The sequence below is a fragment of the Mesoplodon bidens genome (assembly GCF_964165515.1).
Source record: "Mesoplodon bidens genome assembly, contig: HAP1_SCAFFOLD_918, whole genome shotgun sequence".
NCBI lineage: Eukaryota > Metazoa > Chordata > Mammalia > Artiodactyla > Ziphiidae > Mesoplodon > Mesoplodon bidens.
Window position 1 is genome coordinate 27,407 of NW_027671969.1, and position 16,505 is coordinate 43,911.

Consider the following 16,505-nt stretch of genomic DNA (forward strand, 5'->3'; position numbering starts at 1 on the left):
AATTAACTTTAGTAAAGTTAATTTCCTGAAGATCTTGATGAAGACTGAAGAAAGGAAGTAAATTTTAAAGAAAAAGACTTAGAAACTTGCCCTTTTTGCCCTCTCTTTGTATCTTAATGAACAAAGGATAACTGGGCCTTTTTTGAAGTCTTTGCTTGAGTTGAAGACACAAAATGCAACCTGTACTCTTATCATAATATGTACAGTTTATGAGTACACAAACTTATAAACCGTGAATTTCCCTAAAGTTATTATACCATTTAGAAGATGTTTGCTTGGACGTTTACTTAAAACCAAACAATTGAGGTCTATATGTCCAAATAATTTCCTTCTCTCTTGCTGTCTCCATTTCAGTTTCCTGAGTTTCTGGGAAGGCCTGGTTTCCCCAAAGGAACGATTTCTGGTAGAAGTCTGAAGGTCTGACCCAAGAAAAATAATCCAGTATAGCCAATGAACTGAGGACAAGAAGGTTTCCAATCAGGTAGGAACATTTAATCTCTTACATTACAATCACCTTAAGTAAGGTGTGCTGATAGCTGGATATGATTTAACTGCTTGGAAAAAGATGCATATATAACCTACCCCACAAGGAAGCTGGTCTCAATTCCCTTAGTGGTTGTGGTGTTTATCGGAGAGTGCCTTGGGGGAAGATGAATACAATAACAGTATGATGCTTTTTTTTTCATTTTTAGCTCATTGTTGCCAAGTACACATGGTGATCTTGGTGCCTGTGGTTTAATCCCAGGAGGTTAGATATGTGGAACAGCACATTAACCCTTTTTAGTGTTTTCTCCCAAGACAAATCATTTTTATAGGTTGTCTCCATGGTCTTCTAGTTCCTTATCAAAATTAAGCGTCAAGTCTTCTAAGTGAGCAATAGCCCCAGTCAGTGTGCGGAAATCAGCTTGGTTCTTACTGGGGCACATCTTCTTGGTCTTGGCACAAAGTGAGTTCACATAGGGAGTTAGAAGGAGGAGAATGGGGCATGCGAAAGGGGAGTTCTCTGTTCTCATTTACCTATGCATGTTGAACCTCCACTAACAGTTTTATTTTCATTAGCAATTTGTGCTAAAAACCTAGGGTAGGGCTTCCCTGGTGGCGCAGTGGTTGAGAGTCCGCCTGCCGATGCAGGGGACACGGGTTCGTGCCCCGGTCTGGGAAGATCCCATATGCCGTGGAGCAGCTGGGCCCGTGAGCCATGGCCGCTGAGCCTGCGTGTCCGGAGCCTGTGCTCCGCAACAGGAGAGGCCATAACTGTGAGAGGCCCGCGTACCGCAAAAAAAAAAAAAAAAAAAAAAACTTAAGGTAAAGGGAATAATGAAGCTGTCCCATTATATGGCAGGACAAAAGATAGTAGTGACATCAAAATCAGGGCCTATCCATCTCATTTGCAGTTATATACTCAGTGTTTAGCATAGCATTTGACCCCTCATCAGTATTCAATAAGAAGATGCGTGTTGAATGACTTAAGGATGAATTAATGAATGAAAAAAGTTAATATGGTAGAAAATGTGTTTTATCCTTGTATTTTCGTGTGTTGACTTCTGTATTTCAAGACCCAGCACTGTAACTGACACATAGAATATAAGCAATAAAATTTGTTGAAAGAATGAATGAGTCCCCACAATTCTAAGAATAATTTTAAGACCAACACAGACCCCATATCTGCCAAGGTCTATGACAGAAGTATCCAGAGAAGAAAGCCTGATCTCAGCTAGTGGTAGAGCTGACAGAATTTATCTAGTTTTAATAATTTACAGCTCATCCCATTACATTTAGGCATAGTACCTACATGAGCCATACAATTAAATGTTGACTGAAAAAAATGCACAACCTAAAAGTTGAGAATTGTTTTATTTAAAAAAAAAAGAATTATGTTTTATTTGGAGGACATACTGAGGACTTAAGTCAGGAGACAGCCTCTCAGATAGCTCTGAGGGACCGTTCTGAAAAGGTAAGGGAGGGCACAGGATATTTAGGGGGTTTTGCAAAAAAACCCAAAAAAACAGGTAGTTGGAACATCAACATCTAGCTCCCCCAAGGTAGACTGCAGTGTGTTACCCTTTCCTCGGCCTACCTTGGGGCACCCTGAAGGGCCTACGGGTCTGAGTGTGGCCCAGCAAGCCCAGGGGAGCCGGCGGGTCCTCAGAGTTCTTGTCCTGAAACTGGCGCTGACGCGACGGGGCCACGAATCTCTAGACGCTTACTGCCGTTAAACGAATGCAGAACTGCGACTAAGGCCTCAGGGAACCTGCTTCACGCCTGCCCTTCTGGATGGCAAATCAAGACCTTACGTCGAGGCTAGGGCCCACGTTGAGATTCCCCTTAGCTCTAGAGCAGGGCAGGAAGAGCTCCCACCCAGGACCTGGAAGCACCCTCTTTCTTTCGAGAAAACTCTTTTTCTTCTCAGAGCCATGCCTACACGGATGAGCATCCGGGCCACATCAGTGTTTTTCACGTAGCTTCAAGGCCGCATAAATGCAGCTTTCAAGGTGGGAAAACAAGGCCTGTCTCAAACGGCCGACATTTCCAGGTTGACATGGGGCAGAATCTTCAGTGGCTTGTACCAAGCCAAAAAGACCAAGCTTCTCACTGAGTCCTTCCACAATCAACTTTTCTAGGCAGCGTGTTCTTCCTGAGGTGAACTGCCTAAACGAAAGAATGCGCTAGGGCTCCTAGGGTCCTGCGAATCTTCCAAAAGCCTGCAGCGTTACAGTAGACACTGTGCTCTAGATGCACTTGGACCGCAAGCCGACTTTCTCCTTGAGGCAGGTTGACTTCAGGTATGAAGTACTGGGAGGAATTGTAAGCAAAGTGTTTTTCTCAGTATAGCTCCGACTGTGGCAACGGGGCCAGCGATGACAATGAAGCAGACTTCCATGGCCTGCTGCAGCTGCTACAGTCATCTTCCTGAGGCTGCTGGTGAGCTGAGGAAATCTAGCTCCCCCGAGGACGTGTGCAACATGCTGCCGTTCACTCGGCGCACACACGGGTGCTCCGAAGTGTCTCCGTGTCTGAATGTCGCTCCTCAACTGAGGAGAGCCTGGGGGTACTCAGGGCCCTGGCACGGAAACGGGTGCTTTCGCGAGGAGTCTAGGAGTCCTGAAAATCTTACTACAGTTCGACTAAAGCAGAACGGCGACTACTGCCTAATGGAAACTGCTGCACGCCTTTCATTCAGCATGCAGTTCAGGGCCTTATTTCGGGGCTGCTGCTCAGTTGAATTTCCCTTTAGCTATAGAGCAGGGAGGATGAGCTCCCAACCAGGAACAGGAAGCACTGTGTTTCTTTCTTTAAAACTCTTTTTTTTCTCAGAGCCACGCCTGCAGGGACTAGAAACACGGCAACAACAGTGTTTTTCAGTTTCTTTCTGGCCACAAGAATGGAACTTTCAAAATGGGAAAACCAGGCTTTTCGCTATAGACGCCATGTCTAGATTGACACACAGCCTAAATACGTGTGTTTTCTAACAAGTAAAAGAGACACAAGCTACCCACTGTGCCCTAAACTGAATCAACTTTTTAAAGCAGGGTGTTCTGCGACTAGCGAACTGCCTCAATGAAGGGATGCCTTCGGTCGGCCGAGGGGCCTGTGTATCTTCCAATATCCGGCAGTGTTACACGAAGAACTGTTGTTTAGTTGAAGTTGCAGTGCAAGCTGAATTTCCCCTTGAGGTATGGTGACTTCATGTATGAGGTCCGAGGAAGAATTGCCTTCCTCCCCTTTGAAGTCCCAAACCACTACACCCAACATCTTTGTCTTTAGTTGAAAGTGGTATTTAAGGTGAGGATTTCAGCCATTTGGGAGATTTACTGAGTTCTCCTGGGTCTCTTCCATGTATACATATTATTAAATTTTGTTTGATTTTCTCCTGTTAATCTTAATCGGTCTCATATCAATTTAATTCCTAGACTAACCAGAAAAACCTAGAAGGGTACAGGAAACTTTCTTCCTGCCCAACAGGCATTATAGTGCAGGGCACATTGCCTGCCTTTGAAAGCATCTGAACTTATACACATTGAGAACCCTCTCCTTTCCATGCCCCTTTACCATAGGCATAAAGATTTCTGTGCACATCGAGGCTGAGCAGAACTCCTGAGTCCATCATTGTTTCTCAAGGCAGTCATGAAGACTGTCAGAGAGGAAGAACTTTTCCTCTGCCCTTCTGTAGGCAAAGGGAGTAGGGGGTCCCCAAAGAAAAAGAATCAAATATAACTTTTTGACATAAGAGAAGCCATTTTAAGCCTAAATCATTTGTGATCTCAGCCTGGTCATGATGCTTGCTCTTGAACAGGTCTCAGTAATTAATGATCTTGTGAAATAAAATTGTCCCTTACCATCTGGTTCTATAAGAATGAAGTCACTAGCCACTGTAGTCTCTGACCTTGACAAAAAGTAATCACTTGATCTAAAAGAGAACTGGAAATTTTTCTTTGAGCCAAATTTGAGGATTATAACCTGGGAAGAGCATCTCAGAAAACTCTGAAAACTGAAAACTGTTCTGCCCATTAGAAATCCAGGGAGGTGTATAAGTTTTTTTTTTGAGACAGAGGGCTGTACATCAAATGACATTTTATTGAACGTTTACATAATTCAGATCTGAGTGCCATCCTGCTGGTCATGTAACCCCTTACAAGGTCAAGAAGAAATGTTATCTCTTAAGGAGGGAGTTGTCTTGTTGATGTTAGGAGAATGTTGCTCTTTATGGTTGAGCAATTTATGTTTAAATTTCTCTTGTCTTGCCATAAAATATAAATTTTGTTTCACAACCTTCAACACACCCTGAATGGAATTCAGGACAGAGATCAGGAATGAGGCAGTCTATGCTCTGGGAAAACCCGGCAGAACAGGCCTTCAGATAGTTAGATATTTTCAGAAGAATTTTTTTTTTTTCTTTTTTTTGCGGTATGCAGGCCTCTCACTGTTGTGGCCCCTCCCATTGCGGAGCACAGGCTCCGGACGCGCAGGCCCAGCGGCCATGGCTCACGGGCCCAGCTGCTCCACGGCATGTGGGATCTTCCCAGACCGGGGCACGAACCCGTGTCCCCTGCATCGGCAGGCGGACTCTCAACCACTGCGCCACCAGGGAAGCCCCACAGAGAGGATTTTGATCAAATGGGCTTTTCAATGTTCCTCCTGTTCTACCACACCTAGTATTATACTACATTTATCTCTAGTGATAGCTTCTTCCTGGGACAGGCCTCCTGTCTTAAATTATTTTAGGGAATAAGGGGGAAGTTCAAAGGCTCTTCCTGTGTCTTTTGGGCCTTGATTGTTTTCAGCTCAAAATAATCCACATGCCATAGTGACACATCTTGTGGTGGCCTGCACTTAGACCCATTGGCTCCCACGTGCAAATGAGAACCATGCAATGACTCAGGGAGAGCCCTGAGCACATTATTCAGATAGACACCAACATGATGCAATTTTTCTTCGGTGTGTTCAGTGAGAGAAAGCAATACAATAGGCACTGCCCTTTTACTTTGGGGGAGGTTGAAAGTCCCTTCTTGGAAAGGAAAAATAAGTCCTTTTAGAGCATTTAGAAAACCTAAAACCTGTGACTCAATTTTTTTAAGTGCAGAGTTAATTTTACCCAAATGTGTTTTCTTAAAAATTGCAACCAGGGCCTCCCTGGTGGCGCAGTGGTTGAGAGTCCGCCTGCCGATGCAGGGGATACGGGTTCGTGCCCCGGTCTGGGAGGATCCCATATGCCGCGGAGTGGCTGGGCCCGTGAGCCATGGCCGCTGGGCCTGCGCATCCGGAGCCTGTGCTCCGCAACGGGAGAGGCCACAACAGTGAGAGGCCCGCATACCGCAAAAAGAAAAAAAAAAAAAAAAAAAAAAAAAAATTGCAACCAGTCAAGATCAGTATCTTCAAGGGGTGCACCAGTTGTGATATTTGCTGACTTTACACTGTTCTGAAATTGAGGATACCTTCCCTCTACTCAGTTAATGTTTATTTTTATTAAGTTTTAAAACTGTTTTAAGTAGGAGATCTTTTACTGGAGCCTGCGGTTTGATAATGTTAACCACTGTGACACTGCTCTGTTACCTCACATCAACCAATCAAAGAATGGTGCAGGAGCTGATCACATACCCTGTGATTCCCCTCTCTCACCTGGTATTTAAAAATGCTTTCATGAAACCCATCAGGAAAGGGAGTTCAGGGGTTTTGAGCACTAGCTGACCTGAACTCCCTGCCTGGCACCTGCAGTAAATGCTGCACTTTCCTTTGCCATAACCTGGTGTCAGTAGATTTGCTTTACTGCACATGGGAGAGCAGACCCACGTTTTCTTCATCAGCATATTTATATATATATTATTATATATTGTAGGCAATGGAGATATTTTACTTCTTTCCTATTGTGCTGTTTTATTTTCTAACTGAGTTAACCATGAAAGTCAATTTTTGTTGATAGGAAAGAAAAGGTACAAATTAATTAGCTATAGTTAAAAATTTAAAGCTTTCAAAATGCTTGTTATTTATAATGAGATTTATATAACAGAGAATTAGGAAATAATTCTGTATTTAAATGGTTAGATTGTGATTGTGGAACATGAAATTGGTAGTCCACAGGACATATACTAAATTTTCACGCTTAGTGATACTATACTTGTACTGTCCATGTCAAGCTAAAATGTTGTTTTTCAACAATCTTTAGCAAACATATCTTAGTTTTATTATTCAGAGGGAATATAGGAGCTCAATTTGTTATAGGGAACTTGAGCATTCCATCAACAGGAATTTGAAGAATACACTAAGAATATCTTCTACATTACATTGGAGTAGTGAATTACTGATAATTATTTAGGGAATTCTTTTGAAAAATATAGTCATCAGGGGCCGATAATTGAATTCTATTGAAATATAGAGATAGATATTAATAAGAATGGAAAATCATATTTTCATTTTATATTGCCCATATCTTCATTTTATTTGTAGTTTTTGAAAGTTTGCAAGAGAAAGATATCAGAATTTATACTTCATTCAGCAGAATCCCTTGGACCAAATGATCACACACTCAGAATACATAAGTGGAGACATTGCTGACTGTGGCCCAGGAGACAAGGACAAGACCTAGAAAAGACACAGTAAATAATGGAGGGAAAAAAAGATTGGAATAGACAGGCATTTCTCTTAATGAAAAATGTTAACAGTAGAATCCTTGAGGGAGAATCTTTGAAAACATTGGATTTCTATAACAATAAAAAATTGAGTCCCAAAGTACAATGAGAAATAACAATAATGAATAAATAGGATAAAGAAATTATATGTTAACTGGCATACATTCCAGGAGATTATCAGACTCCTGCAGAAACCAGGGCGTTCTGGCCTTTAATTCCCCTTGGGCAGAACTGCAGCGCCCCTGTCCCCAGCCTTCAGCCATCAACTCCAGGACTACAGAGGCAGAGTCCTAGCCCTCAAGTCAGGCTGCCTCACTGACTTGAATGCCCATGGAAAAGGGAACTTTGATCCTGACCTGAGACACAGCCCTCAGATGTTTGTAAGCTGGAAAGTCTGCGTCAGACTTCCTCCTTGCATCTCTCTAGGGTGAACTAGGGAAAACAAGACATCACAAAACCCTTTCCCACAGAAGAAGTCTGGGAAAAAACACATGACGATGTTGGCCTTGGTGCCAGGTGAGGCTGATATAACTAGAGCACACCTTCTCCTGGGTTTGGTACCAGAATCCAGGGCCCTGGTGGGAGGACCTGGGCTCTGCCCTGGGTTCCATGGACACAGACAAGCAAGTATGATCTCAGCAACCTTCAAGGACCCAGATGTAAGAAAGAGGCAATGAAGACACGATGGTTGCTTCAGGGTGGCTTGGTGTCAGCCTAGAACAGCTGGACTTCATAAGGAGTAACACACTGTGGAGGGAAATAATAAAGAATTTATAATAGGAACAGAAAACAGTTTCATTTGAGCCAAGCTGAGGGCTATAATCTAGGAGGCAGCCCCTCAAAAGGCTCTAAGGAACTTCTCCGCTGAAGCATGGTAGTCTTATACTTTATCAGAACAAAGAACATACATCAAACATGACAGGGGTCTATTCCTTAAAGATTTCAAAAGAGACAGATTGAGGACATATCTAGTGAGACAGTAGGATCCTGGTACCTGGGAAAGGAAGCTCGTCTTCGAGAGGGTGTTAACATGGACATCGTAAGAAGGGAGTCATTTCTCCTTATTTTTGAATCACACATTTCTTTTCCTTAATGGTTAAAGCAGATGTGCTGTGTGTGTTTGACAGGCTCTTTCAGTTCACACAAAGTTTAGACTGAACCATGTATAAGCCTAAATGACTTCCCCATACCTCACTACGTGAAAAATTTCTCCCTCAACAGTATAATTTGGGGCTTGACTAATCTTGGCGATAAACCAGACACATAATACCCTCAGCTCTCTAGGCCTCTCCACCTGCAGATCCTGCTGTCTCCTCCCTCCAGGGCCCAGCACCACAAGAGGCTGTCAGGTGAGGGGTTTGGGACTCAGAGAATTGACTCCCGAAAGTGTTTCTGTTTTCCAAGATAAATAACAATACAGTTTGGATTCTAAAAATCATCCAAATAAGTGGGAAAAAAAATGCTAGACCAACAGTGAATCACAGCGTTTTTCATAAGATAAATGAATGTTATATAATGAAAGAGTAAATAGAGCCCAGAGGCTTTAATATGTAGAATTAAAATGGAGTTCAGTAGTGTTTAAAACACATCCAAAGGTCATATTTATGAGCTGCAAGTCCAACTGTATTCCACAAGAATTTAGGCAAATGCATGAAAGATGAGTTATGAGTAAAGCACTATCCCCAAACTGTGGGTGTGGGGAAACTCATCCTAGCACTTTGTGCAGAACTAATACATTGCAACCATATCTGGTTTCAAAATTGATATTTTCTGCAACTAAAAAGGCAGAAATAAGCTAAATAAGCTACCTATCCCCCCTCTGTCCTTCAGTTATTAATTAAGACTCCTATTTCTTCCTCTCTTATCTATTTTTTAAATTCCAATTTCAAATGTCAAAATATTCAGCTATTATATCTGTTATTGTTCTCTTAATTTAGTCTCTACACAGCCTGAAATTTCTTTTTAATTTCCCTATTATATAATTAGTGTTATATTCATCAATTATGTGATATTTCCAGCAGGTCCTGAGCTTTTATGCTCCAAATGTATGCCCTTCCATACTTTAATGCACATAAATATACTTTATACTTTTACATCAATTTAAAAAGTAATCTGTTGAGTGCAAATTCTGTCTTCAGCATTTTGTTGGGGTCAGCAGTGGGGAGAGAAAATGTAGAAGAAGGAAAAGACATGGCTTATTGTTCTCAAAAGAAGTTACAGAGAAACCTCTGACTTCCTTATCAAAAGGAGGCCCATTTCTTTTTCAATGTCTTTTCTATTGACTTCAAGTCTATCGGGCTTTAAAATATTTGTGTGTGTGTGCTCATATTCTGACTGTCTCTCCCAGCAGATTGTGAGTTTTGTGAAAGTGAGGCAGGAGATAGATGGGCCCCAGGGTAAGCAGCAGGAGTTCATTCCCTCTGGACAGAAACTCCAAAATATCAATAACAGGACAATCGAGAAAGGAGGCTGTGCCCTGCCCAGATAAGAGATAAAAGACTAGATATTCCTCATTCTCAAGTCAAGGAGACCTTCCCAGCTACACATGTGCAGAAGGGTTCCTTGGAGGTCAAAAAGGGAGAGGGCACCACCCCATAGTAAGTGATGTCAACTACCCATAGGCCTCTTCGCTAGAATCCATCTTGGCTAAGAGATGCACATGAACACGGGAGGACCCTGAGGTGTACCAAATATGAACTCAGAACCAGGCAAAGCAAGATGATTGGTCAAAGGAAACCTGGAAGAAATTCCCCATAAAAGTGATTCAAACTACCATGCGAGCGCAACTCTCTCTCTGAGCCCGCCCATGTGTCTATCCACATGTATTCTTTGTCCTCCTAATAAACACTTTACTTGTTTCACTACTTTCCATCTCTGTGGAAATTCATTTCTACACAGCAGACAGGCCAGGACCTTGTCACTGGCCACTAGTTCCTAGTGGTCTAGTGGCTAGGATTTAGTGCTTTCACTGCCCCGGCCTGACTTCAATCTCTGGTCAGGAACCAAAATCCTGCTTCAAGCAGCTGCAGGCTGAGGCCACCTGAGATGAAAACAGGGGCAATGTTTATCTTGTTTAAGGTCATGTCTTGTTAAAAAACAAAATTCAACTGAGTCAATTTGAAAATCTGATTGGCCTTATTTGATGCTTTATGAATTGGGCAGCATCCCATCTAGTAAATAGAAGGGCACTTTGAGAAGTTATACAGAATGGAAGGTTTTTATAGAAAGGAGGGTGGGCAAGAAAGTCATTAGCAAAAGAAAAAAGGTTATTTGGGACCAGTACTATCTTCTCTTTGGAGGGAAGGGAAGCCTTGAGTTTTATCATGCAGATTGCCTCTTCTTCTTGGGTTGGGGGAGATGGAGAGGGCCCCTGTGACAGATTACCACATTGGTGCTGACCAGAAAATTCCAGATTTCAGAATTAAGATAACATTTCTGGTGAAGGTCGAAATTGCAAGTAGGTTAAGTATTAAATATATGCGTGGTGTCGTGGGCTTTAGCACAAATGAAACCATTTTGTGTCAGTGGTTTTCCTCCTTAATAGTCCCTAATGTAGAACTAGCAGAAGCACAACAAAGATTTGTGGAAAAGTAAATGAGTGCCTAACTCAATTGATCAACTGGTGTAAAGAATGTGGCATAAGAATAAAAAGATCTAGAGAGCAGATGAAAGAAGCTTTTGTGTATATTTTTAAAAGGAATGTCTTCTGTGTTTTCAAATTACTGCAAACCTAATCAGCAATGTTGATGTGACTATTAAAAATGATGCTTTTTGAAAGGTTAGGGAAAGGAAAAACAAGAAAAAAATAAGGATGTTTGGCATTCTGGATGTTGGCTAAATGGCAATTTAATCACTAAGAACGTATTTTATTCTATTGTCATGATATATATGTAATATATGTAAACATTTATTTATATGTCATACATAATATATATTTCTTTTTAATCACCCCTATTGGGGTACAATTTACATACAACTAATAGTACTCATGTTAAGTGTATAGCACAGTTAGATGAATTTTGACAAATATATACAGTTGTGTAATCACTACCACAGTCATGCTACAGAAAATTTCCATTACCCAGAAAGTTTCCTTAGGCTCCTTTGTGGTCAATCCTCACCTTCCTACAAAAGTGATATGATGATTTGCTTCCAGTGACTGTAGTTTTCCCATTCTCAAATTTACATAAATAGAATCTAACAGTATGTATTTGGTTCCTGTTTTCTTTCACTCAGCATGTTTTGAGATTCATCCATGTTATGTATATTAATATTTCATTGCCCTTTACTGCGGATGTGAATTACTCATTCACTTGATGATGAACATTTGAGCTGTTTACAGTTTGCAGCCTTAACCTTTATGAAACCACTGGGATTTCCATTAGAATTCTTTAATTTCTTACCCAATTCAACAGTATGATTTGAAAGTTATCAGAAACCTGCACTTGTCAGAAAGTCTTTAGTATGAATCTTCCTGAAGATGAAGCATTTTTGCAAAAGCATCTATGAATGCTAAAAAGATTTAAAAAGACACAGTTAAAGATCTGGTTAAAATGCAATTGAGAAAAAAAAATTTGTTTACTGCTGTAACATACAAATTTGACATATTCAAATTTTAGAAATTTTATTTAATTTCATATAACTTATAAGAATATCTATATTAATGATATTTAGTATAATCTAAGTGTATAACCTAAGAAGGTTGGAGATACATTTATCTCTAATCAATTGACAGTGCCTCCTATAACATACCAAATAATCCTAATTAGTTTAATATCTCTCTTTGAGATGACTTAGGGGTCCTCTGAAACATCCCAAAGCTATCTAGAGGTCAAACTAACTTTAATTAGGATTCTATCCTTGAGAAGTTTATCCAAAATGATAAAAAGTTTCAAAACACTTGGTCAAATAGGATTACAGATCACTGTGAAACAATGCTTATCCATTTAACCAAAGTGACAATGAAAGATGTTAAAAGCAAATACAGAAAGTTATAACAGATTATTTAAAAGGTAAAGAAAATTTACAATCTGTAATCAAAAGCAAATCAGTACTCCAAGAAAACTTTTTTCTCTTAACAGAGAGAGAAAAAAATTTCAAGTTTTTGTACCACTTTACTTTTAATCTTAAAATTCATTTACTCAATTAAATTCATTCTAATCTTAGTGAGTCCTGACAACACATAGAATTTCTTTCTAAAGATTACTTTTTCCCCAGAAATCTACAACTTTCTATATTCATATTAACTTGCCCTTTATTTTATTTCCTATTTAGAAATAACCAGCATTAAGACAAAATTACTTCCTTTTTCTTTAACAAAATAAATTTCTATTCTTCATACCTTCTTTTAATGAAAACACACATCCTAATACCCTGTATACTAAAATGTTCTCTTTATTTCTAGTAGCTTTAATTACATATTTAATTAGAATTCTCAAGTCTTAAAAACCTAAATTCCTAGTGAAAATTAAGAAGTAAGCAATTATGAGCTGTTCTTTACATTAGCATTCTGTAGATGGGCAAATTTATAAATAAATGCTATTTATAATTTCTAAAAATATGTGCTTTCTTATGGAAAATGTCTCAGTGTGACAGCAAACATATTTATTAATAGTCTTAAATATCTTTACTTCCTCTGTAAAAGGAAGCCAATGTTTAGTAATTAATATTTCAGTATATTATTTTATTTGGAAATGACCTCGATATTCAATGAATTCTCGTCATTTAGCTTAATTTAGTTAAACTCTAAAATTTCAAGTTACTAAAACTTCCAGAAAAGCTATTTTTAAGTAGACATTCCTAAAACATAATTATTCCCAGAGTTCACCTAAAAACTCTTGTCTCATTTACCTCTGTTTTATTCACTTGTTCTCAAAAATTATGTTTAGATTACCCAAGAAAACTTTATGAGACATTAGACCAAGTCAGCCATTATCCCACATTTAATATTGAATATTTTTCAGATCACATGAATCTGAAATTCATTCAAGTTAGTTTCTTTTATATTTCTGAGAATTTCTATAAGTGCTTAATTTCCTTTAAGTCAATTAAATAGAGCTCATTTACAAACTAACTTTGATAATACCATCCAAAGGAAAAGAGACATATTTGTAATGTACACATGGACATACATACATCCAGACAAACAGAGATCTCACAGTTTTCCTGCCTGAGTTTAAAAAGGACTCTTCTCCCCTTTTTTCCCCCCTCAGTCTCAGGAATTGGCGATGGTATAGACAAGAGTGAGTGAGAGTACATTAGAGCCCAGGGTAGAACATTTACATTTCAAAGGCACAGGGAGAAAAATGTAAGTTCCTCCTAGTAAGATTCGTTTCCTTCTGGTCAGAATAGTGAAGAGATACTTTTAACAAGCCAGCTTTTTCATATGCAAAAACAAGTTTTAGAATGTCAAAAAGTGCCCCATCTGGGTCATTATTCTCCAGAGCCTAAAGAATACTGTGACCACATGATTTTAGAAAAATATCACCTTCTCCTTTTCATGGGTATGAGCCCATGAAACGAAGAGCTAAGAATTTCCCAATTCTGCAAAATACACTGTAGGGAATATAAGATGAAACAGAGCTCTGATTACCCATTCTCAGTTGTTTATGGCTGGTAATCTTAAAATCTCAAACAAACAAACAAATGTAGTCTCTCAGTGTTGCAAACTCCTCAGCCCAAAAGGGAAAATCCCAAAAATGTTTAGCCACTGACAGACCCAAATGGCTAAGAGAATGAATACCCTGGTATTATCACACACAAGTTCCACTACTTACTAGAGAAATCTCAACCAGCAAAGCATGTGTCTTTTTCCCTTTACCACAGAAATGAAAAGTGCCATGGGCCAATGATGCCTGGTCAGTGGCAAGTGTTCAGGGCCATCTCTGAGACAAAGGTGCTCAAGCAGCTGCTGAGTAGTATCCATGAGCTGCCACTGGTCAGGGGCCAGTGTGCTATGGTTGAGATGCCCACTAGGGATGGTGGCCCCTTCATGGTTGCCAAAATTATTGCCAAACCAAACACAGATTCACTCACCCAATACAGAGCAAAGCCAATCTACTGATGCCAGTTGTGGTGAAGGGTTTTATTTGCAGGATGCCAAGCAAGGATAACAAGCAGCTAATGCTCAAAAGACCCAAACTCCCTGAAGACTTTTGGGCAAGTGTTTCTAAAGGCAACATTAGGAGTGAGGGTCTCAGGGTGAATTATCAGTTCATGGACATTCTTTTGATTAGTTGGTGGAGAGGTGACAGGGTGATGTTTTGGGAACCTTAACCATCAGCCTTCTTGTTCCAACCAGTCTGGGACCTACATGCTTGTGATCAGCATGTAGTCAAATCCTCCATCAGGTGGAGAGCCTTAGTGTCTACAAAAAACGCTCAAGTGTCGTGGTCCAAACGTGGGTTGGAAAAGAATTTCCAGACACAAGGCAGAATGTAAAGAAGATAGAATTTATTAGAGGAAAGTGTCTCTGCCAGAACAGCAGGCTGACTTCCTAGTAGTCTGGGGGAGTCGACCCCAAACATGTGCTATTGATCAGTTTTTATAGCCAGAAAACAAAGGAATGGTCCAAGGGGAAAATTTCGTTTACTAATTGGTGGAGGCACATATACTTTCCTTCTGTAGGGTGGCAGTGGGACAGGGAAGATGCCTTTTCTTATTTGGGACAGGTCTCATGGCCCAGCTGGGCTCAGGAATTTCATAACCATCACAACATGGTGGGGAGGGCAATTAAGGGTCTGATAAGGGGTGTAACGCTGACACTTTTTCAGAGAGGGTTGTCCTTTGTCCTTGAAGCACCATTGTCCTTGGAGCACCACATCAAGGATATGTGTCAGACTGTTATCTATATCCCTTGAGGAGAAAGGGATATAGATAACACTGTTTTTCAATCTATTGTTACTTTTCTTGCTTGACTGCTTTTCCTTTGTTTCTGAGTTTTGTCAGTTCTATAATCATTAACTGCTCTTTGGAAATCAAGGGAGGCCTAGGAGACTAAAGCTTTTTTCTACAAACAAGAAGCAGGGAACACTGGGAGTCTGTCACTGGGAAGGCCCCACAGGATTCTACTCAGTTTCACAATCATGAATAAAGTTGTTTCTATGAACGTTCATGTACAAATTTTGTGTGGACGTATTTTTCTCATTTAAATTCCTAGGGGTTGAAATTAGGGGGTTGTATTAATGCTAAACTGTTTTCGAAAATAGTACATTATTTCACGTTTTCTTCAGGAACGTATGGGACTTCTGGTTGTTCTCCATCCTTACTAACATTTGATGCTATCAATCTTTTTAATTTTAGTCATTCTAGTAGATGTGAAGTTATTTGCATTGTGGTTTTAATTTTTCTTTGATGACTAATAATGCTGAACATTTTAAAAAGTTGCTTATTTACCATTCATGTATCTTCTTTGGTTAAGTGTCTTATTAAATTTTTTGCCCAATTTAAATTGAATTGTTTGTCTACTAAGTAGTGTTGTAGTGAAAGCTGGAGAAGAAGCAAGTTTGGCTGGATTACAGAAAACAAGGGGGAGAGTGGTAGGAATGAGGCCAAGAGAGACATGGGAGAAGGGGAGAACAGATCAAAAAGGACTTTGAGGCCTTGGTGCGAACTTTGGATTTATTGTAATTAAATTGAATTCACTGGATGATTTTGAGTATAGAGTGGCACAATCAGGCTTAAATTTTAAGGGACCACTTTGGCAGCTCTGTGAACAGGCCAGAGGAATGGGAGTAAACACAGGATAGACTAGGAGGTTATTGCAGCAGTCAGAAAGAGAGAAACTGGTTAGTTGCAGTTCTGAATGACCTTTCCCCTCACTCTTGTTCCTGACATTCCAAACTGTATAATTTCAGATGTGGAAGACTGAGAAATTTCCTGGATTTTCTCAACAGAATATTGACTTACTCAAGGCCTTTAAGTGGAACACTCTACTGAGGGTTGAGAGAAAGCTGACAATAGTGGCTTGCTTAGCTTAACTCAGTGGTTATGGTTGTTAGTTGTGGTTGCAATATTATGGTTGTGTGACTCTTTGGTTAGTATTCACTTTCTCCATCTTGGAATATAAGTTTGATGAGGATGGAAAAATTATCTCTTTTTTTAACTCACCACTGTAGCCTCAGTTTGAGCACAGTGCCTGCCAATTAGCATTTAGTCAATGGGTTTTTTTGTAGGGGAGTGAATGTGTGTATGTGTGAGGGAGAGAGAGAAGAGGGGCAGAAACAGAGAGGGGAAGAGACAGACATAGGGACAGGGGAACAAGTCCATATTGCAAAAGAACAGGACAATATTTTCTGTGAGTAGAATGCTCAGAGCCTGTGTACTGTGTTCTTTTCTACTTTCTCAGGTTAGATTTATCACTTCATAAATTTTCTTTATCTT